This window comes from Ceratotherium simum, unplaced genomic scaffold (genome assembly GCF_057802395.1).
Source record: "Ceratotherium simum simum isolate JZ-2026a unplaced genomic scaffold, ASM5780239v1 HiC_scaffold_44, whole genome shotgun sequence".
Classification (NCBI taxonomy): domain Eukaryota; kingdom Metazoa; phylum Chordata; class Mammalia; order Perissodactyla; family Rhinocerotidae; genus Ceratotherium; species Ceratotherium simum.
The window spans coordinates 574,362-597,874 of record NW_028261260.1 but is presented as its reverse complement, the minus strand read 5'-3'; the positions used below and the strand labels follow the sequence as shown (position 1 = coordinate 597,874).

The 23,513-nt window shown below is 40.4% G+C and overlaps 2 pseudogenes across 2 annotated transcripts in view; one reads left to right on the top strand and one right to left on the bottom strand.

The window, feature by feature from the left end:
- Nucleotides 1–23,513, top strand: part of LOC101405651 (methyl-CpG-binding domain protein 3-like 1) — a 42,136-nt pseudogene that overhangs the window by 11,134 nt on the left and 7,489 nt on the right. The gene's annotated exons all lie outside the window — the stretch shown is intronic.
- LOC147911258 (large ribosomal subunit protein eL34 pseudogene) overlaps nucleotides 1,492–23,513 on the bottom strand; it is a 36,301-nt pseudogene continuing 14,279 nt past the window's right edge. The window contains exons 2-3 of the transcript XR_015551322.1: nucleotides 23,054–23,175; nucleotides 1,492–22,075 (exon numbers count right to left, since the gene is read on the bottom strand). The product of XR_015551322.1 is annotated as a large ribosomal subunit protein eL34 pseudogene (transcript). The remainder of the gene's footprint in view (nucleotides 22,076–23,053; nucleotides 23,176–23,513) is intronic.

Below are 23,513 nucleotides of genomic sequence, written 5' to 3'. Positions count from 1 at the left end.
AATGTGACATCAATAGCATAAAATGTGAATGAGGGGAGAAATAAAAGTGTACAGATTTGTATGCAATTAAAGTCAAGTTGTTATCACTTTAAGTTGCACTTCTATAGGTAGGAGATATTTTACATAAGCCTCATGGAAACCACAAAGAAAAATTCTCTAGTAGATACACAATAGATAATGAGAAAAGAATCAAATCATAGAACTACAAAAAAATCAACAAATCACAAGAGACGACAGCGAGAGGAAGAAAGAAACTACAAAACCACCAGAAAATCCAAAAAAGAGCAATAGTGGAGCTGGCCTGGTGGCGTAGTGGTTAAGTTCGTGTACTCTGCTTCTGGTGGCCCGGGGTTAGCAGGTTCAGATCCTGGGCGTGGACCTACACGCTGCTCATCAAGCCATGCTGTGGCAGACATCCCACATAAAGTAGAGGAAGATGGCATGGATGTTAGCCCAGGGCCAATCTTCCTCAGTAAAAAAGAGGAGGATTGGCAGCAGGTGTCAACTCAGGGCTGATCTTCACACACACACACACACACACACACACACACACACACACAAAAGGGCAATAGTAAGTCCTAACCCGCCAATAACTACTTTAATGGTAAATGGATTAAATTCTCCAATCAAAGACACAGGATGGCTGAACAGACAAAATAAACAAGATATAACATTGTGCTACATACAAAAGACTGATTTTAGCTTTTAGGACATACATAGAGTAATAATGAAGGAATTGAACTAAATAACATGCAAATGGTAACCAAAAGAGAGCAGGAGTGGCTATACTTATGTCAGACAAAATAATCTTTCAGTCAAAATCTGTTCACCAGAGACAAGGAGGTCACTATATATTGATACAGGGGCAGTTCATCAAGAGGACATAAAAACTGTAAATATACTGCACTCAACATCGGAGCACCTAACTATATAAAGTAAAAATTAACAGAAATGAGAGGAGAAATCGAGAGTAATAAAATAGTAGGAGGGGACTTCATTCCCCCACTATCAACAATGGATAGATCATTGAGACAGAAAATCAATGAGGACACAGCAGAAGTGAAAAAACACTATTGACCAAAAGGAACGACAAGTCTTGTCTAGAACATCCCATCCAAGAGCAGCACAATACACATTTTTCTTTTCCTTCCTTACACATGGATGATTCTCCAGGATAGACAGAATGTTGGGCCACAAAACAAATCTTAACAAATTTTAAAAAACTGAAATCATCCCAGCTATCTTTTCCAAACACAAAGGTGTGAAACGAGAAAACAGTAACAGGAGGAAAACTGGAAAATTCACAAATATGTGGAAATTACACAACATACTTCTGAATGATCAATAGTTTAAAGAAGATATCAAAAAATACCTTGAGTCAAAGAAAATGGAAACACAACATACAAAAACGTATGGGATGCAGCAAAAATAGTTCTAAGAGGGAAGTATAAAGTGACAAATGGCTACACTAAGAAAAAAAAAAATCTCAAACAACCTAGCTTTATGCCTCAAGAAGCTATAAAAACTAGAAAAAGGAGAACAAACGAACCCAAAGGTTAGCAGAAGGAAAGAAATAATAAAGATTAGAGCATAAATAAATGAAATAGAGCCTAGAAAGACAATAGAAAAGATCACCAAAAATACGAGTTTGTTTTTTGAAAAGATAAAATAGACAGACCTTTAGCTAGACTAACCAAGAAAAGAGACAAGACTCAAATAGGTAAAATTTAAACTAAAAAGGAGGCATTACAACTGATATCACAGAAATACACAGGATTATCAGAGACTGCTATGAACAATTACATGCCAGCAAATTGGATAATTTAGAAAAAAAGGAACCTAAGCAGAATGTAAGCCCCAAGAGGGTGGAGATGGCTGTCTGTTTTGATCACTGCTGTATCCCTAGCACCCAACAGAGCACCTGATATACAGCAGTCACTCAATAAAAATTTACTGAGTAAATGAATCAGTGAGTGAATGTGCCAGGCATTGAGTTCAGCACTTTACATGGATGATCTCATTGAGTCCTCACAACACTCTATGCTTTAGCCAGTGTTAATACCATTGATACTTCAGCTAGTATGTCTGACCCAATGGACACTCCCAAGGGCCTTGCTTTGAGCCTCAGGTCCAGCTGCTCTAACGCAGCACTGCCCAACTCCCTTGGTTTTCCCCAGGGTCCTCCCAAATGGACCTCTTGTACAACACATAGGCTATATTTTAAGTCAGGTCACCCCAAATATATCTCCCAATTTGGTGAAAATATGCCCATCCATTTTCCCATGATGTAGGAACAGAAGAAACTTAAATTTTTAGAAGGCTTTTGATTTTATTTTTATTATTCAAAAAAATCTCCATTTTTAAATCTAGCTTTCTGACTGTGCTTGTGCCGTCGACACTTTCACAATGATTTTCTGTTCCTCCTTTAGAAAAGCATACTTGATCCTGTCACAGACACATTTAGCAACCATGGAGGCACCACAGGCCCAGATGATGTTTTTTTGTTTTAGACAATCTCATAAGAACTTTAGGTCTCACGGCATGAACTCCTTGAAGCTGACCTGGGCACACGCGACATGTGGATTCTGGTGTTGTCCCTCCCTTCTTGGTATAAAGATAGACAATTCTAATACCAGGGGCTCAGGACAGCCTGGCATTGCTGGAAGCTGTATTGTAAGATAGCCTACAACAGTATGTCAAGTGCTGGACCATTTTGAATGCCTCTAGACACTATCCCCAGAAAAGGAAAAGAAAAAGAAACTTAATTGTATTTATAGAGATTAAAAAGAACTGTGTATTAAAAACATTAGCCCTAATCCTTTGTCATACATTTTGCCAATACCTTCCATTATTTTCATTTGCCTTTTAGTTTTATTTACTGTATTTTTTTTTTACTTGGAAATGTTTTCCCTTTTTTGTAGCAAAATCTATCAGTCTTTCCTTTATGGTTTCTTTCTTTGCTATTATATATAGAAAACTTTTGTAGTTTAAGTAGGCAAATAATCATACATAATAACCACTTCTCTGTGGAATTGTCTGGAGTTGGAATAAAAAACCCTTGGCTTTCCAATGTGAAATCAGGGCGGTGGTGCACAGAATCCCTCCATTTCCACATAATGGCACCAGATTAGCTTTGCAACAGCTCCAGGGTGATCTAAACCTCTCAGGGCCCTGGGGTGTCGAAGTTCTTGTCTCTGGAAGAGAAGATGGAACCATCAGTTCTGTTTCTTCTCCAGCTTCTATAGACTTGGCTCTCTGCAAAGCATCCATCATCACAAACACGACTTCAGTTCCTTGGGCTCAATAACTTTGGGCATTACCTAGCACCTAGGCAATAAGGGAGTATGTTTGCATTACTATGTGTATATTCATACAACTTTCCTCATTAAGCTTCAGAGGACTGAACAACAACAACAATTAAATAGTTTCAAAACAGTCCTCTACAGTAGTTGAAAGTTATATAAGGAAGGAAAAGAAAAAAAAAAACTCAACCAAATGTAATACTATATGTTAAAACATGGAATTTTCTATGCACGTGAGTGAGAATTGGTTAGGATGAAGAAATTTGCACCATAAAATGAGTTAACTGGTAATGAGTAATGAATTCTAAGTATTCATTGAATTCCAATGAATCCCAAGTAAAGGGCCCTGCTTCCAGTGCCTTGCAAGAAAACCTGGAGACATATAACCTTCCCTATGAGACGGTGGGAAACATAACACAGGCTCACTGTGAGACACTGGTCTCCCAAATACACAAGCAGACCAACATTGTTTTGGCTCTACATTGAGCGCACTGGTTGTCTGGAGACAGTTATATCTTACAGAAATAATAGCAAAGGTAGTGTTGTTCTCTGTGCTATATAATTATCAAAAGCAGCTTCAGAACTTGTTGGAGCCTCCCTCTGTCTTATTTGAAGAAATAAAGTTACAGCAGCAACATGAGGGTTGTGTGATGACAGGGTGCAATGGTAATTAGTTGCTAATTAGAATTTTCTGAAATACGAGGGCGATCATCAGAGGAAAACCCTACTCAACGTCACATGTAAGTTAAAAATGCCCCCGGGTAGCTATTAACTTCTGAATATAGTAGCAGGTATAAGCACTTCAGTTGAGGTTAATCAACAGTTCTATTACCTACTTAGCTTTTAGAGGTTACAACTTGATAATTTTTATGGAACTACATCAGTCTAGGTTTATACCCAGGCTTATGAATTTATACATTTAAAAATATCTTTTATTTTATTGCAAGGCTGCTGCTAAAGAAAATTGGCTTTAATAAACATCCTTTTGATATTGGACTCAGTCCTCTTTCTTTTTCCCTTGAGATTTTTTTAGACTTTTCATCAGGGAGAGGTACTTAGGTAACTACCAACACGAAGACGTAAACAGATCTCAAAGACAAAGTCATGTTGACCTCATACGGACCTTTCCCTCATGGTGATCCGTGTCAGATCTTTTAAACAAGGAGTCAAAGGAAACTTGGCAAAATGATTCTTTTTAACCTCCAATTACAATTGAAAATCTCATTGGAACCACAAAAAAATTAGAGAAACAGTCCAGAACACAGCCAAATAATGTAGTCTAGACTTTAACTAGCTACAGAATGCTGTAATTACTGTATCTTGATTTAAGATTTGTATTTAATAAGATACAATGCAGCTGCTATATATTCAGTCTATTTATTGATAAAAATAATACCCAATAGTTTCATCTATGGGGGAAAAGTTCATTTTCTTCACATTCAACACAGAAAATATTCAAACATGACAGAATCACATATGATATTTTAACAGATTTGTTTATCTGATCTTGTATGTATTTACCTATTTTTGGTCATTTGCACATAAGAACATAAATATTACCTTATTGTACCAACCCCAGTGTATTAGTTATTTATTGATGTTTAACAAATTGCCCCAAAGCTTAGTGGCTTATAATGATAAAAATGTATGATCTCTCAGTTTCTGTGGGTCAGGAATCTGGGGACAGCTTAGCTGGGTGCCTCTGGCTCCAGTTCTCTCATGGGGCTGCAGTTGAGCTGTCAGCCAGGTCTGCAGTCTCATCTAAAGACTGGCGTGGGGGGGATCCACTTCCAAGCTCATACACCTGGTTATTATCAGTCTCAGAAAGTCCACTTCCAAGCTCATTTAGCTGGGCCTCTCCATAGGACTGACTCACAGCATGGTAGCTGGCTGCCCCAGAGTGAACAATCCAAGAGAGAGCTAGAAAGAGGGCATCCAAGATGGAACCTGCAGTCTTTTTTTTTTTTTTTTTGGCCAAGGAAGATTCACCCTGAGCTAATCTTCCTCTTTTTTCGCTTGAGGAAGATTGGCCCTGAGCTAACATCTGTGCCAATCTTCCTCTATTTTGTATCTGGGATGCTGCCACAGCATAGCTGACGAGTGGTGTAGGTCCACGCCTGGGATCCAAACCTGTGAACCCAGGCCACCAAAGCGGAGCGCACTGAACTCAACCACTAGGCCATGGGGCTGGCCCCTGGAACGCCCAGTCTTTTATAACCGAATCTCAGAAGTGACGTTCCATGCTTCTGCCACATTCTTTTCTTTAGAAGTGAGTCACTAAATCCCCCACCTTGAAAGGGAGGGGATTATACAGGGGTGTGAATAGCAGGAGGCAGGAATGAGAGGGGGATTATCTTAGAGGCTCCTCCCCCAACCATAATCAGTCTATGATGACTTATAGAGAGGAAGCAGATAGTTGTTCTCTCTTACTTCTTGTCTGCCGACCATCTACTTGGGAAATGACTTCCTCCTCATTCTCAGTCTGTGTGGTTCTGGGAGGCTGACTGCTCCCCCTCGCCCTGGCTCTTCGGGTTGGCAGCTGTGCTGTCCCTGGCCTGGCCAGTAATGATACTTCAACTTTCTGGCCACAGTGAGTGGTTCAGGGCTGGGCCATTCACTGTCCTTTTTCAGGAATTGACGTGGGTGCTGGGAAAAAAAGGGTCACAGGTGCTGTGCAACACAGAAAACTGGAATTTTTTCCACCTTCCATACCCATATGTAAGCCGCCTTTACTCCCTGTGAAAAAACTCTTAGAATGAAACCAACACAGAATAACAGAGAGCTGAGAGGTGGAGAGCGAGGGAGCCACACCAAGCTCTCGTGACATCTCCTGCCTCTCCACACCCAGCTATGCCTGAAGTCAGGCTTACCTCTTTTTCAGTTGGTTTTTTGTCCCTTGCAACAAAAAATGGTCCTGATGTATAGAGATATTATGGATGCAGCCCCAAATATTCTAGCTTCCCTTAACAGAGCTAGCATATCAGTGCCTTTTAGGAATTATCTAAATATTTTGAGTATATTTACATTTTGCAACCTTAGCTTAACTCTTAGAAAACTAAGCTCCATGTGTTTCCTGTTCTGTGAGCTACATCCTTTTATTCACCTTTAATTTACTTTTCTCAAGATTCAGGAATATCTTCTTGTTCCATTTAAGCTCTCTCACAGCAGGGAGAAACCCCTTCTCAATTATTTTCTCTCCAACTTGTAGCACAATATCTGGCCACATAGTAGATCCTCAATAACTGTGTAATGAATGAATGAGTAAAGAAACTTCTAAGTATACTTGAGATTATTTTTCCCTAAGTTCAATATTTTATTTTTGCCCCTATAAAGAACAATTCAATATTTTCTGCCTTCTCACATAGCCTCATACTAACATCAATTTATTCCCATATCCTTGGGCTTTTCATTGTGCCTTCCCTCCTGCAAATAAGTCATAAAAATACTAAACAAAGGTAGTCATAGGGGAATGCCCGTGTTCACGCTTCTTCCTCCAAGAAGTGCCCTTTTATCGTAAACCATTGTTTCTTGTCTCTAAGCAACTTCCCTGTGCATTGCACCAGTTTCCATCATACCAGGATAACTCCATTTTTAAAATGGCCTTTTGTGTGGAACTTTGTGAAAGGCTTTTTGGAAATCTAAATAGACACCATTGATGGGCTTTTGTCCATATGCATATATGCTCCCAAAAGAGCTTTCATAGATTGATGAGGTCTGACTTCCTCTTATGGAAACCATACGCTCTCCTCCAGCTCCTTCCTTGCCTCCCCCAATCCTACTGGCATGCAATTGTTTTTCTGGGGAGAAGGGCTCAGCTCTTCTCTGTGGATCTGCTTTGATCGGATCCTTGTCAGGTATTGTAAATAATGTAGGGTTAAGATTGCCAAAGTCAAACTATCCTAAAGAGATGAATAACTATGGTTATCTTAGCACGTTGAGATGAGAAACGGAAATATAAACTCAAGTATGGTAAATATGGGCAGAAAAAAGGAAGTAAGGTTAGAAATATAGGAAGTTGGTGGTTGCCAATCAAAGCTTAGGAATGTCTTAGGTCCTTTAGGAATTTGACAATATTATCAATTTCCCTTTTCTTTAGATTCTGCCTTCTTTTGATTTCCTCAACTTTATGCTCTCATCCTACCTTGATAAATGTTCCTTCTCAGTCTTTCTCTGGATACACTTTTTGCCTCTTTAATGTGGTTGTTTTCCAGGTCCCATCCTTGGCTTTATTTTTGTTTCCCTCTATATCTTCTCCATTGTCAATTTCATATACTCCTACAGATTTAGGGAGTCTATTTATTCTATAGATGGATAGAATAAAAATGTAAATTTGGGGTGCATACTTGTTCTCTGAACTTCAGAGAGGTCTGTTCACCTGCCTATTGGACATTTCCATGTTGATATCCCATAAACACTCCCATCATGAGTCCAAAATCAAATGCATCACCTCTATATAATTTAAGGCCTTTTTCATTATATATGACAAAAAACCATATTTCATGGAATCTAAGAAGAAGCTGAACAGGACAGGGGTACAATTAAGCTCAGAAGCAACTGGAACCAGGACGTGGAAAACTCCATGATTTCTCCCTCCATATCACACCTCTACTTTCCTCTATATGTCTGTTTCTTTCCTCCCATTGTTATAGACTAACTTCTTCTGCTTCTCAGTCTACCTGGTGGGAAACAATGAAGATTTCTGTGTTCCTGCTTCAGTCACACAGAGTGACACTGGCTTGATTCTCTCTGGGTCCTAAATTCACAGTCCCAAGGAAGAAAGTCACGGGCCCAGCCATGGTCAAGGTGTCCACCTATAAATCAATCAGCTTTGGCCTCAGGTACAGGGTTACAGTGTAAGCAACTTGAAGTCCCATAGCTCACTGACGCTCTGCTCATTTTGCTTTAAACTTTTGTTCTCTGTGTGTTTCATTTTGGATAGTTTCTATTGCTACACATTCAACTTTACTATTCTTTTCTTCTATTGTGTCTAATCTGCTGTTAATCCCATCCAGTATATTTTTCACCATAGATATTGTATTTTTCATGTCCACAAGTTCAGTTTGTTTATTAATGTCTTCCATTTCTCTACTTAATATGCTCAATTTTTCCTTTAGATTCTTAAAGAAATGGAATATAGTTATAATAACTGTTTAATGTCTTTACTAATTCTATCTTTGTCTAATTTAATGTCTGTGTCATTTCTGGGTATGTTTCTATTGACTGATTTTTCTCCTCATTATTCATTGTATTTTCCTGCGTGTTTGCACACCTTGTCATTTTTCACTGGATACCAGACATTGTGAATTTTACCTTCTTAGGTGCTGGATATTTTTCTATTCCTATAAATATTTTCTTGAGCTTTATTCTGGGAAGCAGTTAAAAAAACTTGGAAACAGTGTCATCTTTTTGAAGCTTCTTTTAAGCTTTGATAGGCAGGATGAGAGTGGCCTTTATTCTAGAGCTAATTTTGCCACACTACTGAAGCAATGTTCTTTAAATACTCTATCTGATGCCCTGTGAATTACCAGGTTTTTCATTCAAGGACTATTCCCTCTGCTCCTATCCAACGGTTCTTTCTTGAGCCTCGGGTAGCTCCCCCACCCTCAGGTGATCAGTACTCCCCTGAAGACTCTGGGGGCCTCTGCGGGTCTCTGGAGCTCTCTCCCTGTGCAGCGCTCCCCTCCCTGCTTCTCTTCCTGAGAACTGAAGACGCCATGGCCTCCCCGGACACTCAGGCTCCACATGGGCTCCCACTCTCTAAGCTGCACCCTGGAGACTCTCTCCAGGCAGTGAGCTAGGATGACCACAGGGCTCCCCTCATTGGTTTCCCCTCTCTCAGGGGTCACTGTCCTCACTGCCTGGTGTGCAGGGTCTGAAAACAAGAGTTTTCTACATTGTGCCTGTTTTTTAAGTTGTTTCTGATGGGAGGGTAAACCCAGTCCATGTTACTCCATCTTGGCCAGAAGTGGAAGTCCAATTCAATCTTTTGGAACTACTTGCCGTTTTCTTGTGTGTGTGTGTGTGTGTGTGTGAGGAAGATTAGCCCTGAGGTAACATCCGATGCTAATCTTCCTCTTTTTTTGCTGAGGAAGATTGGCCCTGGGCTAACATCGGTGCCCATCTTCCTCTACTTTATATGGGACGCCGCCACAGCATGGCTTTACAAGTGGTGCATCGGTGCGCGCCTGGGATCCGAACCTGTGAACCTTGCGCCACCGAAATAGAGTGTGCTCACTTAACCACTACGCCACCGGCCAGCCCCTATTTGCAGATTTTTAAAACTCTGGGCTCTTGCATGTCTCTGTGCTTTTATGTCAGTTCGAAACTTCCTTCCTTTCCACCCTGTCTGTCTGGCAAGGCTCGGTTCCAGCATCATCTCCTCCCAAACCTTCCCAGCACCCCCATGCCCCCAGCATCCCTCCTCTGTGCTCCATGGCATCATACACACACCATATGGGCTGGTGCCCCTCACTGAACTCTAAGCCCTGTGTGCACAGATCATAGCATATTCATCTTTCTAGCTTCAAACTTAGCACAGATGAAACACAGCGGGTATTCAACATATGCTTGGTGAAACAAATGGAAACATTGCACATAATCACACTGCAGCAGAGAACAATCTTCACTGTTGATTTCAGAGTATTTTACAAGCTGTTAACCTGCAAACACTGGCTGTAACTTAAACACTTCTATATTCTGAAGTTCTGATATTGCATTTCTTTGAATCAAGTATGTCATTAGCAGAATTCTCAGCCATTAGATGTGGTGGTTTAGTTAGAAGTGTGTCTGTCTGTAGCCTTCCTTTGAGGACGGTGGCAGACTGTTTGGCACAAGTCTGTGCATTTGGTTTGGTTGCTTATGTTGAGCATGAAATCTTGTCAGTGTGTCACAGATTTTGAAAAAGAGCTTGTGTCTTTACAGCTCACGCTGAGCAGAATGTAACTGTAAACTGCCAAGGAAATATTCTCATCCCTTCCCGACCCAAGACAAAGTCACACCGCCGTCTCCAGCGTGCGTTATATCCTGTGTAAGCTCGATGGCCCGCTCAGTGGAAACATGCTCAACTTCGACAGGAGCTGTGTCAAGAGTTAGATCTCTGCGATTCCATCCCAGGTCCTTCGTGGACTGCACATGTTCTCGTGTGCCCAAATGTGCCCCACCCCCTCCAGATCTCCAGAACACTTTGTGTAGTTTGAGCTTAAACCTACCTGAGGACTCAGTGCTTTCTTTTTGACCTAAATAATTAACTTTATAAAAAACTGACATAAATAGGACACGTTAACTGGAAAAGAAACAAAATATGTGTGTGTATGAGCAAGTAAATAATAAAAATCCCCTACAATCACACCACTGAGAGTGTATTATATGTCACATATTATACACGAAGCGTATAATACGTATCTTACATTGTACCTGCTATTTTGTAAATTGTAATCTGCTTTTCTCCCCTCGTATTTTTCCAAGTTAGTATCTTTTCTAAATCCCCAAAGTAGGAAAATTTAAAATAAAATCTTTCACAAACTTTACTTTTTGTTATGTTCTCCCTCTTTTTCTCTCTGGAGTATCTGCATTTTAATACAAAACTCTTGAAGACATAATGCCTACCCAAAGGAATTATTCTCAAGTGCTGCAATTTCAGGCATAATGGGGATAAATATTTTGAGTGCTTTTACGTCGCTATACTCATTTCATTCCTGCATAAAGTTAGCTCTGCCAGATTATGCAGAACACTAACAGTGTCACTAAACAGGAAGAGTAGGACTAGAAGAGACCATTTTAAAAATTCCAAATGTCATTTTCACTATGTCCTAAGAGACAGCTACTTTTAGTAAGAGCAATGGTATCTGTGAAACTTTACTCCCTAAAGGACAGAAGAAAAGAAAAATCAGTGGTTTGACATTGCCAACACTTTCCATCAACTTACTCAAGCCAACAATGACCAGTTTCATTGATTCCATTTATTTTCATTTAATTTACTTTTATATTTCTATCTTGAGTTGAGAAAGTCAACAGCCAATTTCCTTTCTTCTTTTTTGGGAAAATATCATACTGTGAAATAGTCTAATCTAGGCTGATACAAAACTTAATGTTCAGGTCCCTTTAGAAGGATATACTAAGATTCATGATGGCGGGAATGGTGTCTACCTCTAGTGTCTAGCATGGTGCCTGGCAAAGAAGAAGTGCTCAATACACATTTATAGAATCTTATCAAGTGACAATTGTTTGGAAGTGATCAATTATAACTGAATGATAAAGAATAAACATTTGCATTTGATAACAAAGTACCATCTAAAAATTAATTTCTTTTTGTATCCCTATGTTTTAGAATGACATTGATACACACACACACACACACACACACACCAGGGTTTCTCAACCTTGATACTATTAACATTCTTTGCTTACTGTGCACTGTAGGAGGTTTAGCAGCATCTCTGGCCTCAACCCACTAAATGCCAGTAGCACCTCACTCTCCTCCAAGTTGTGACAATCAAAAATGTCTCCAGACACTGCCTGGTATTCCCTGGGTGAGGGGACTGTCCCCAGTTGAGAACAACACACACAAAGTTAAGACTCTTAAGAAACAATTACAGGGACTCTTACAAGAGATAGATCATATCATTCAAATGATAAATTACTAGTAACACATCAATTCAAAGGAGAGACTAATTTAAGAAGTAGGACTATGTACCTCAATTTCCAGAAAAATGGCTAGTTATCTTGACAATATTAACTGAGTTCTGGGGGAAAAAAATCATACCATGTAAAAAAAACACTCTTTGAAATAGTTCTGCATTAATTTTACACATACAGTTATTTATGTACTTGAACTTTAAGAAAAATATCATCTGATATCAAATTGGCACCAATATCCTAGTGATTCAAAGAGATTACATGTAAATTCCTTCAAATTAAGATTCTATGATAATTAATGACATTCTTATTTTCTTCACCATGTAAAGTTAATTCTCAATGATACATGCGTGGATTATTCTGGTTCTGCCAATGACTAGTTGTATGATCTTGGGCAAGTTGTTTACCCACTCAGGGCCTCAGTTTCTTCACCTCAGAATGGAGATAATACTAATATCTACTCCTGAATGTGTTGTCAGACTTGAAAGAGTAACTACAAGTGAAGTGCTTAGAGCAGTGACTGAACACCCAATGGATGTCAACAGTTATTAACATCTGCCAATTTGCAACCAGTGTTTCACACCATCTGACCCATCCACTTCCTTCCCTGCCACACATCGTGTTTGGCTAATCCATTCCACTGACCTATACTAAGCAAAGTAAACTAACTTCAAGATTAGGTTAAATAAAATATAATTGGGTATTCACAGCTGCTTCACTATTCTATTTATACTATTATTCCTTCTGTTAATATGAATGGAAAACGAAGAATTTATGAGAAAAGAACAACAGTGGATTTCATAAATTCTCATTTTTTTATCCCCAAGTTAAAAATCAATTTTAAATTCATTTTCTCAGGTAATGATTTTTTTCTGTGTGAATCAAAACAATAGTAGGAACAACAATAACAAGTATTTACCCTCTGTCAGGTACTTTTCTAAGCATATAATTTAATCCTCAACCCTATAAGGGAGGTAATTTTGTTCTTCCCTTTTTGTAGGTGAGGAAGCTGTGGCAGGAGAGATTACATGACCTGCTCAAGGACATTCGGCTAGTAAGTGGTAGAGCTTGGATAAAAGCCCAGGAAGTCTGACTACGGAGTCTGTGCTCACAGTCTAAATGACTGTAAAACAGCAGCAGCAACAACAACACAGACATAGGACTAAACGCTTTGTCCCCTTGGATTTTTCTTAGTGTATCTTTAGTATTAAGATAATGACTTCTCATGACCACTGTGAAGCTGAATGACAATATCCCAATTCAATCATTTATTTGCAATTGAAATGGTTACGTAAATTTTCAGTTGCAGCAAAGTCAGAAAAATCAGTTCTTGGTTCAAAGGAGTATAGTGTATTACATTTAGAAATAGAGCTTTAGAGGGTGGGACATCAGCAAGATATCAGAATAGGAAGACCCAGGCCCTTGTTGCCCCATAGAGACACCAACTTAACAACATACAGACCAAATTGCCTTTGTCAGACTTCCAGAAACCAGTTAAGAGGCTGCAGCACCCAGGCTAATACAGAGCCAAGAGAGCCACATTGAAGCAGGTAGAAAAGCTTGTTGCATTTTGCCTGCCCTAGCTTTTCCCCCCATTCCCCATAGCATGGCGTGGTTGGGAGAAAACTCCCAATGCCCAGCTTCTCCTGCAGGAAGAAAAGAGAAGAGTGGAACATAGGCCGAAAGTTTTTGTGGGGCTCCTTGAGGGAATATTCTGTCTCACTTGACTAAGAGTGCTGATGAGAACCGGTGGCATAGTTGCTTGCCAGGTTGGGGGCCACTGAGAACAAAGTGAGGCGTCAAGATGCTGCAGCATCAGGGAGACTGCAGTATCTCAGACACCAGGGAAAGAGAGAGGACAGGCTCGTGAGAAGAAATGGGGGCAAGCCTATTTAACTGGGAAATCACATGCACAAGCCCAGAGAAGACACGTCCTAGAGAAATTCTGAGAGGTCGCAGAATCTCTAGTGGGCTGACTGGTGAAAGTCTTCCCCTACATGAAGCCAGTCTATAAAGACTAGAAGAGGTGGCTGTTTTTCAAATGGCAATGTCTCAACAAAAGATCACAAGGCATACAAAGAAATAGGGAAACGTGGCCCAATCAAGAGACCAAAACAAATTTCCAGAAATTGACCCTAAAGAAACAGAGAACAATGGATTACCTGACAAGGAATTCAAAATAACCATCTTAAAAATGCTGAACAAGGTAAAAGAGAAGACAGACAACTAAGAAAATCAGGAAAATGATACATGAAGAAAGTGAAAAATATCAAAAAGGAGATAAAAACTATAAAAAAGAACCAAACAGAAATTCTGGAACTGAAGAATATAATAATTGAATTGAAAAATTCACTAGAAGAGTTCCACAGTAGACTTGATAAAGCAGAAGAAAGAATCAGTGAACTTGAAGATATTGAAATTATTGAGTCAGAAGAGCAAAAAAAAAGGGGGGGACTTATGGGACACCATGAAGAAGATCAATACAGACATTATGGGAGACTCAGAAGGAGAAGAGAGAGAAGGGGCAGAGTTTATTTGAAGAAATACTGGCCATTAACTGCCCAAATTTGAGGAAAGAAAGGAACATACAAATGAAAGAAGCTCAAACAACTTCAACTAGGAAAAACCCAGGGAGACCCACACTGAGACACACTATAATGAAACTGGCAAAAGTCACCGATAAACAGAGAATCTTGAAATTAGCAAGAGAAAAGTGACTTGTCACATGTAAGGCAGCTTCTTTAAGATCACCAGTGGATTTCTCAGCAGAAACCTTTCAAGCCAGAAGGGACTGGCAAGATATATTCAAAGTGCTGAAAGAAAAGAACTACCAACCAAGAATAAAATATTTAGCAAAACTGCCCTTCAAAACTGAAGGAGAAATTAAGGTGTTTCCAGATAAACAAAAGCTGAGGGAGTTCATCACCACTAAATTTGCTCTACAAGAAACGCTAAAGGGAGTCCTTTAAGTTGCAATGAAAGGACACTAGACAGCAACATGAAACCATATGAAAATATAAAATTCCCTGGTAGAGATAAATATATGAACAGATATAGAATCCTATAGTATTGTACTGTTGGTGTGTAAACCACTTGTACTTCTTGTATAGAATGTAAAAGACAAAAGCATAAAAAATAACTACAAATCTTTGTTAATGGAAACAAAATATAAAAAGATGTAATTTGTGACATCCATAACATAAAATGGATGAGGATAGAGAGGTAAAGGAGTAGAGTTTTGCAACTAATTGAAGTTATCAGTTTAAAATAGGTTGTTATAACTTTAAGATGTTTTATACAATCCCTACGGTAACCACAAAGAAATTACCTAGAGAAGATACATAAAATGAAATGAGGTACTTCTGGTTCCTGGTCTGACATCTAAGGAGCTTAGAAGTTGCCATTCTATCCTAACAAGTAAAGAGCTGAACAAAATGAAAAATCAACAACCCTTCTTAGATCTATCAAAGAAGTGAGGTCACAGGGAAACCACTGGCCCCAACATTGGAGAAACAAACAGACACATACAGCGAATCACAACTTACTGGAGTAGAAATCCACAAGCAAACTCTCACTGGGAACCAGTATGAAAACCTGAGCAGAAATGGACAATTTGCTGGCAGCTTAGTGAGGACAAGTATGAAAGTTAAAAACTCCAGGGGAACCCGGCCATAGAGGGGCCCATGCTTTTGTGAGTTTTATCTCCAGGGGCTCTAGCAGGTTCCCACAGTGAATACTGGAGGAAAAACTCTCATGCTTCTGGCAGCGGGAGGGGAAAAGTATACATTTTGAAAAATGCCAGAGCATTCTGTTCTAAACTCTTTAACCAGAGACTAACCTGATGCTGTTTGATCCGAGCCTAACCTACCTGGAGGAAGGGAAATATCCATTTTCAGCTAGTTCTAGTGTTCCATGTAGGGGAAGGAAGACACCCAACTCCAGCCCCCTTTAGCCACCCTGTCCTGCCTGAGGACGAGGAAAAAGCCCTCAGAAGCACCAGTAAACTTCACAGTCCACGGGAGCAGGTGCTCCGCAGGACTGAGACCCTAGTCATGTTGCTGTAGAATACCTCCCCTCTCCTCAACACCTTACCACCACAGTATTAATGGCCTATTTACAGCAGTTCCTTTTACCCAGTATATCATGTCCACCTCTAAACAAAAAATTACAAGGCATGCTAAAAGGCAAGAAACAGTTTGAACAGAATGAACAAGCATCAGAATCAGAGTCAGATACAGCAGGAATGTTGGAATTTTCAAACCTGGAAATGACAAAAAAGACTATGATAAATATGCTGAAGGCTTTAATGGAAAAAGTAGACAAGCTGCAAGAACAGATGGATAATGTAAGCAGAAAGATGGAAATTCTAAAAAAAAAAAAACAAATAAATGCTAGAGTTCAAAAACTATAACAGAAATGAAGAATGCCTTGGATGGGCTCGTTAGTAAATTGGACAAAGCTGAGGAAAGATTCTCCGAGCTTGAGCATATAACAATAGAAACTTCTAAAACTGAAAATGAAAGAAAAAATAATGAAAAAAAACCCAGAACATCCTAGAACTGTGGGACAACAAAAGGAGTAACATACACATATGGGAATATCATAAGGAGAAGAGAGAGAGAAAGAAACAGAAGCAATATGAAGCAATAATGACAATATTTGAAGCAATAATGACTGAGAATTTCCCCCAAATTAATGTCAGACACCAAAGCATAGATCCAGGAAGCTCAGGGAACACCATTTGGCAAAAGCTACACCGAGGCATATCATATTAAACTTCAGAAAATAAAAAATAAGAGAAAAAAATCTTGAAAGAAGCCAGAGGAAAAAAAAAACCTTACATCATGAGGAGCAAAGATAAGAATTATATCTTATTTCTCCTCAGAAATCATGCAAGCAAGAAGAGAGTGGAGTGAAATATTTAAAGTGTTTAAAGAGAAAACCCCACCAACCCAGAATTTTGTAATCTGTGAAATTATCCTTTAAAAGTGAAGGAAAAATAAAGACTGTCTCAGACAAACAAACATTGAGGCAATTTGTTACCAGTAGATCTGCCTTGTAAGAAATGTTAAAAGAAGTTCTTCAGTGAGAAGCAAAATGATATAGATCAGAAACTTGAATCTACGTTTAAAAAAAGAAGAGCATCAGACAAGGAATAAGTGAAAGTAGAATAAAAACTTTTATTTTTCTTATTCTTAATTCAACTAACAGATAGAAGTTTGTTCAAAGCAATAATAGCAACAATGCATTTGATTATGTATGCATAAACATTTATGTATGCTTATGTACAAATGAAACGAATGACAACAATGATACAAAAGACAGGAGGAAGGAATTAGGAATATTTGTTGTTATGAGGTATTTGCACTACCTGTCTAACATTATAGTGTTATTTGAACACGGACTTAGATTAGTTGTAAATGTATAAAGCAAACACTACAGCACCACTAAAGTGTTTAAAAAATATATATAATTGATATGCTAAGAAATAAGAGAAAATGGAATCTCATAAAATGCTCAATTAAAACCACAAGTCAGAAAAAGTGTCAAATATGAAAATAGGAACAAAAAACAAGGGCAACAAATAGAAAATGGTAACAAATATGACAGGTATTAATGCAACCATATCAATAATCATTGTAAATGTCAATGGTCAAAATACACTAATTAAAAGACAGAGATTGTCAGAGTGGATCAAAAAACAAGACCCAACTATATGTTGTCTACAAGAAACCCACTTTAAATATAAAGACACATATAGATTAAAAGTAAAGGTATGGAGAAAGATATACCATGCTAACACTAATCAAAGGAAAGTAGGAGTAGCTATATTAGTTTCAGACAGAGTAGACTTCAGAGCAAGGAAATCTATCAGGGATAAAGGGGAGCATTATGTAATGATAAAGGGGTCCATGCTCAAAGAAGACGTGGATAGCCTAAATGGGTACATCCCTGACAACAAGGTGAGGCAAAACCTGATAGAACTGCAAAGAGAAATAGATGAATCCAGTATCATAGTTGAAAACTTGAGCACACCTCTAACAGAAATGGACAGATCCAGCAGGAAGAAGGCAGTGAGGACACAGCTGGATCAACAGCAACATGGACAGCAACTGGACACAGTTGACATCTATGGACTAAGACCTCCAATAAGAACAGATTACACATTCTTCTCAACTCACCTAGGACACTGACCAGGATAGACACTATAAAACATACCCTGAAGAAATTTAAAAGAATAGAAATCATGCAATATTTGCTCTCCGACTGCAATAGAATTAAACTAAAAATCAATAAAAGAAAGATAGCCGGAAAATCCCAAAATACTTGGAGATTAAACAAGAGTTCTTTTTTTGTTCTCTCAAACTACATTCTGCCCAGTGCCAAATCTGGCCTGCTGCCTGTTTTTGTATGGCCCCAAGCTAAGAATGGTTTTTACAGTTTTAAATAGTTGGGAGAAAAAAGCAAAAGAGGAAGACTATTTCAGCATCCCTAAATAACGTTTTAGAGGAACACAGCTATGCTCATTCATTTAAATATTCTCTATGGCTGCTGTTGGGCTACAGTGTCAGAGCTGAGTGGTAAAGACAGAGACCACATCACTCTCGAACCTAAAATATTTACTCTTTGGCCCTTTCCAGAAAGTTTGCTGACCTCTGCGACCCTCCCCCCCAAAAAAACCCCACACATATAAATAACACAAGTCAAAGAAGAAATTTCAAGAAAAGTTTTACAATGTTTTGAATAAATAAAAATTAAAACGCAGCTTATCAAAATGTGTGGGATGCAGCCAAAGGTGGGCTAAGATGGACATCTGTAACATTGAATGCATGTATTAGACAACAGGAAAGATCTAAAATCAATAATCTAAGCTTCCATTTTAGGAAACTAGGAAAACAACAGCAAATAAATGAATGTCATGGCTAAGAGGCCTGACCAAGGTATGGGCGCTTCAGGCGGGCAGGCTCCAAGAGGCGCTCTGCAGCGACCCTGACCACGGGGTCCAGAGGGAGGATCTTGGCAGCCAGAGGGATGGAGGGGATGGCGGGACAGGTGGCTTTGAGAAGGCAAGATCCAGGTTCCCAGGCACCCAGGATTTCCATTTTAGGTAGTGAACTTACCTTTCACAGACCGGCCAGGGAGTTTCTACGTGGGCTTCCACTAGGCTGGTTAGCCCCACCTGGGCGCCAGCCTCAACGTGCGCAGCCCGGCCCGGGGGGCGGGGCAGGGCGTGGAAAGTGGGCGTGGTGGAGAGAAGGGGCGAAGTCGCGGGAGGCGGGGCCCCTCGCTGCACATGCTGGGACCGCAACCGTTGTCTCTTAACCGCTCACAGCCGGCAGCCTGCAGGGCTGCAGGACTACAACTCCCAGGATGCTCTGGGCACGGGGCGGTGCCTAGCCCTGGGGGGAGGAGCAGGGCGGTGTGCGCTTGGCCGAGGGCCAAACCGCCGTTGGCTCAGGACTCTGGTCCTGCACCGCTCCACGTGGACTGAGTCCTGGAGGGATGTGACGGGCACACGGGGACCAGGGAGTTAGGAGGGTGTGGCGGCTGCATGGGCAGCCTCGGGCCTACAGCGTGCAACTGCTTTTGTCCAAAATTGAAGCCGGGCTCGCGCCTCTTCCCCACCTACTCCCTCCTCTGCTTGATTCTTCCTCCCACCTGCGTGCCTGTGGGTCTTTCCACAGCCTCCTACCTAGTCCAGGGCCAGGTGCTTCTCTAAACTGCTTATGGGAACTGGTTTGACATCCCAGGAACTTTCCACTTTGCCTGCTGCCCTCTGCCTTCTCCAGCCAAAGTGCCATCATTTCATCAGCTTTTGGGAGAAGCTGTGGCCCCTCTTGCAAGCACAACTTAAGAGCTTTGCAGGGTGGTATCATTGGCTGTTGCTTGCCTTTTTCGCAGATGTGGAAGTTGAGGCATCCCTGATGTTAATGATTGGTTTCCCCAGGAGCCGCTGAGAGCAGAGGAGAATGGCCCAATTCCCAGGCAAGTATCTAGTAGGCTGTTTTCACCAACCCATTCCAGTGCAGAGGCCTCCGAAACAGCAACCTTAAGATGATAAGATGATAATAGCTTAAGTATTTTGCCCTTTAGATTGATTGCCTAATCTCAGCCCAGGCGTGAGTGGCCAGTCTCTCAGGGACACAGGTGGTGACTCTGATCCCTCAGGAAGAGACCAGTGGTCCAGCTTTGGGAGAGGGATGTTCAAAGTAGACAGCACTTGGGCAGCATTTGAAACCCATCAGCTTTAACATCTCTGCTTTGGATTCTGGCAAGGTTCCAGGATAAACACACCTAGGGATAGTCAGTTGTACCATATTTCTTTAAAAATTGATTAGAGTAGTGAAAGGAACAGAGCATAAAATATCTTGCTTATTTGCAAAAGATAAAATGCAAGCAAGACCTTCCTGTTAATTTTTTTCTGCTCCTTCTCTTGGCCGTACTGTACGCTTGAATGCAGAATCAAAAAACTTGAATTGCCAAATTCTCTTTTCCTGAGATCAGTAAACTAACTTAAAAGTTTTATTGAAACCTGTGGAGGAATGGTTAGCAGCTTTCGTGATTTATGTCGTCTCTAAAAATCTGGGCGTTGATCCACATGAAAAAAGTCCTTGTTTATATTACATGTCCCAATAGGTTACATTTCCAATTCCTGAATGTGGGATATTATCAAAACAACTGAAAAACCTGGTCATGGAAACTGGACTCTGTCACTTTGTCAAGAATTTGCCTCTTTATGAATTAATGACACATGAATTCCTTAATATTTTTGTAAAGGAAGGACAAGAAACTCTGTAGTGTCCCTGAACGTGGCAAGACGGGGAAGTCTCGTTAGACCACATCCTCGGGTTCTTCTCTCGTGTTCAACAGGCCCGGGTGATAGTCCGTGTGGTCAGGTGCAGCGCCGCTCCCCCAGCCCCCAGTGTTCCATCCTACTCTGGCCTGTGCCCTCTTCAGGGGGTTCTGATGACGCTCGTCCACAAGGGTTGGAAGGAGACATTGTAACATGAGGCTATTCATCATCTTGAAACAAGGATTAATGGAGATGAAAGTCTCGGGGTCTGTGTGCTCTGATGCACTGCTGTTGGGGTGTGGCTGCAGTGACCACTGTGCTCCCAGCAGTCCCCACAATGGCTGTCTCAGACGTTTGAGCTCCTGGCGCAACCACAGCAGCTGTTGAGAGCTGGGCGCTCGTCGTGGTTCAGTGTCTTCCATCATATTTTGTGCCTCTGACCCTCCTCTGCTCACCCCCTTCCCATTCCTAACTGTTGCATTGATTGCTTTGTAGTTGTTTCCTAGGAGCCACTGTGTGTAACTGTATTTGACAGTGTCTTTAGGGACCCACGATCTCTAAACGAGTCACTACACAACACCCACTTATACTGTTGTAGCCCGTGTTCGTCCTCTCCAGTGGAGCTGTGAAGAACCCTGCTTACTCAGAGGTCCTCTCATTCTCATGCTGCTGGGGCTGCTTACGAAGCTGGGCATCTCATCTTTGGTCTCATCAAGATTATTCTTTTCATTGATTATTCTGAAGTCGGATACGACTTTGTTAATAATGTGGACACTGGCTGTCACAGGCACTTTTATGTATCTTTCCCAACAGCTCTGTGAAGTAGGCCTGTGACACCCATTTTACAGGGGAGGACACTGAGGTTCAGAGAGGTCGAGTAGCTTCCTTCACTTCACACAGTTTCTTGGTACATTTTGAGTCTCCTCCTGGAACTCTGCCTCTCAGGTGTGTGCACTTGGCTGGTGTTCCACTTTGCGCCTCTCTGCCAGCCTCTCCAAAGGCACAGGCCCCATCCTGAGTCCATTGTCTGCTTGATGGAAGTCACCCTGCACAAACAGGCCCTGGGCGGGGAGTGGACTAGCGGGGCGTGGTCCTCAGGCTTACCCTGGGCAGGTTCTAGGTTCATTGCGAGAGCTGGAGCAGTGGAAGATACTGACCGTCATTCACCTGGAAGGTTTGTTATGTAGAAATACTCCACTGACTTTTTGCAGGTGTCATGTCTTCTTTGTCTTCATTGCTCCTCTGGGCTTTCTCCTACAGTCCGTGCTGTGCAGTAACATACAGTACAGAGACTGGTGAACATAATATTGTTGCCCTGCACCAAACGGTCACATCACTCATTTTTCTAATTATGAAAGAAATACATACTGTAAAAAAAGTCAAATTACACAGATCTATGTAGAGTAAAGTGAAACCTTCCCCTTCCAACCCCTTCCCTGCAAACTCACTCCTCTAGTCAGAAGGAACTATTGCTAAGAGGTTGCGGCTTATTCTTCTGGACATTGCCTATGAATTTATAAATACACAAAGTTTTTTTAACATAAATTACATAACTACATCGTTTTGCAATTTGCTGTTTCTCAAACCATATATCATAGACGTCTCTCCTTATCCGTGCACGTCACTCTAACTTAGCTTTTTAGATGTTTTAGAGGTACTCCAAAGAACAGGAATACCATGATCTGTTTATTTCTTCTTTGATAGAGTTGGGATTACATCCAGTTTCACTATTATACATAATGCTGCAGTGAGATCCTTGTATGGAATTTATTACACTGCTATTCAACTGCTCAATTTGTTTTGTTTCCTTTTAGTCAGAGACTATGATATTTTCAACATTTTTATGGGAATTAATTTATAGGGAAATTAATTTTTTCACTGAATAAAGACATTAATGGGGAAACTGGCCTTCAAGGTCATCCATCTCAGTATTCTGGAGAAAAATCATGAAACTTAGAAGGTATTCTGCTTGCTCCATCACATTCTAACAAGTCATGTTAACAATTTAAAGTTGAATGTTTGAATAGCCTCTACTCTCTCTGTTCTGAAGAAGGATGACTTTTTCTTGTCTTGAAAACTTCTGACTCCAGGGGCTCTCAGTTGGGCTTCAGAGAGGATAAGATATTGGTGTCGTATCTGTTTCTCTTCAGCTGTAGGCTGCATCTTCTAAAGATCATAGAATTGAACATGGTCTAATCGATATATATGATTTGGGTCAAAAATTCAAAGTAATGAACCCAAGATAGGAATCTATACCTTTGGTTCTTAATAAAGAATTTCCTTTTATATCCTCAAGTATCTGTGATTACTAGTAAAAACTCACCTGTGGATGATGAGATGTGGCTCTGTTGGCAATGTCTGGCTTGAACATCCATAGTTAAGGCTGCCACATCCACAGGTAGATTAGACTTGACCTCTCGATGACCTCTGCCCTTGGTCTTTGACCTGGGAAATTTAAGAATTTAAAAAAGCTGCTGTTATTAGCACTCAATGCTAGAAATGCCTGTTAAAGAGTGAGTTTGATTTGGTAAACCAAAGGGAGTATAAGCAGAACAAGGTCTTTAATATCAATAAAATTTCAAAAAATTCTAATTTTTAAAAATATAACTCTATTTTTGCCACAGTGCAAACTGTGTACATATGAATGAAATATCCCTCTGTCCATTTTTAAGTTGTTTCCATTGATTTGATGGATTTATCCTCTAATCCGGGTTCCAAGTGTGAAAGAACATCTTGGTCCTTCAAAGAAAATAAGCCATTGAAATTTGAGTTTCTTTTAGCTC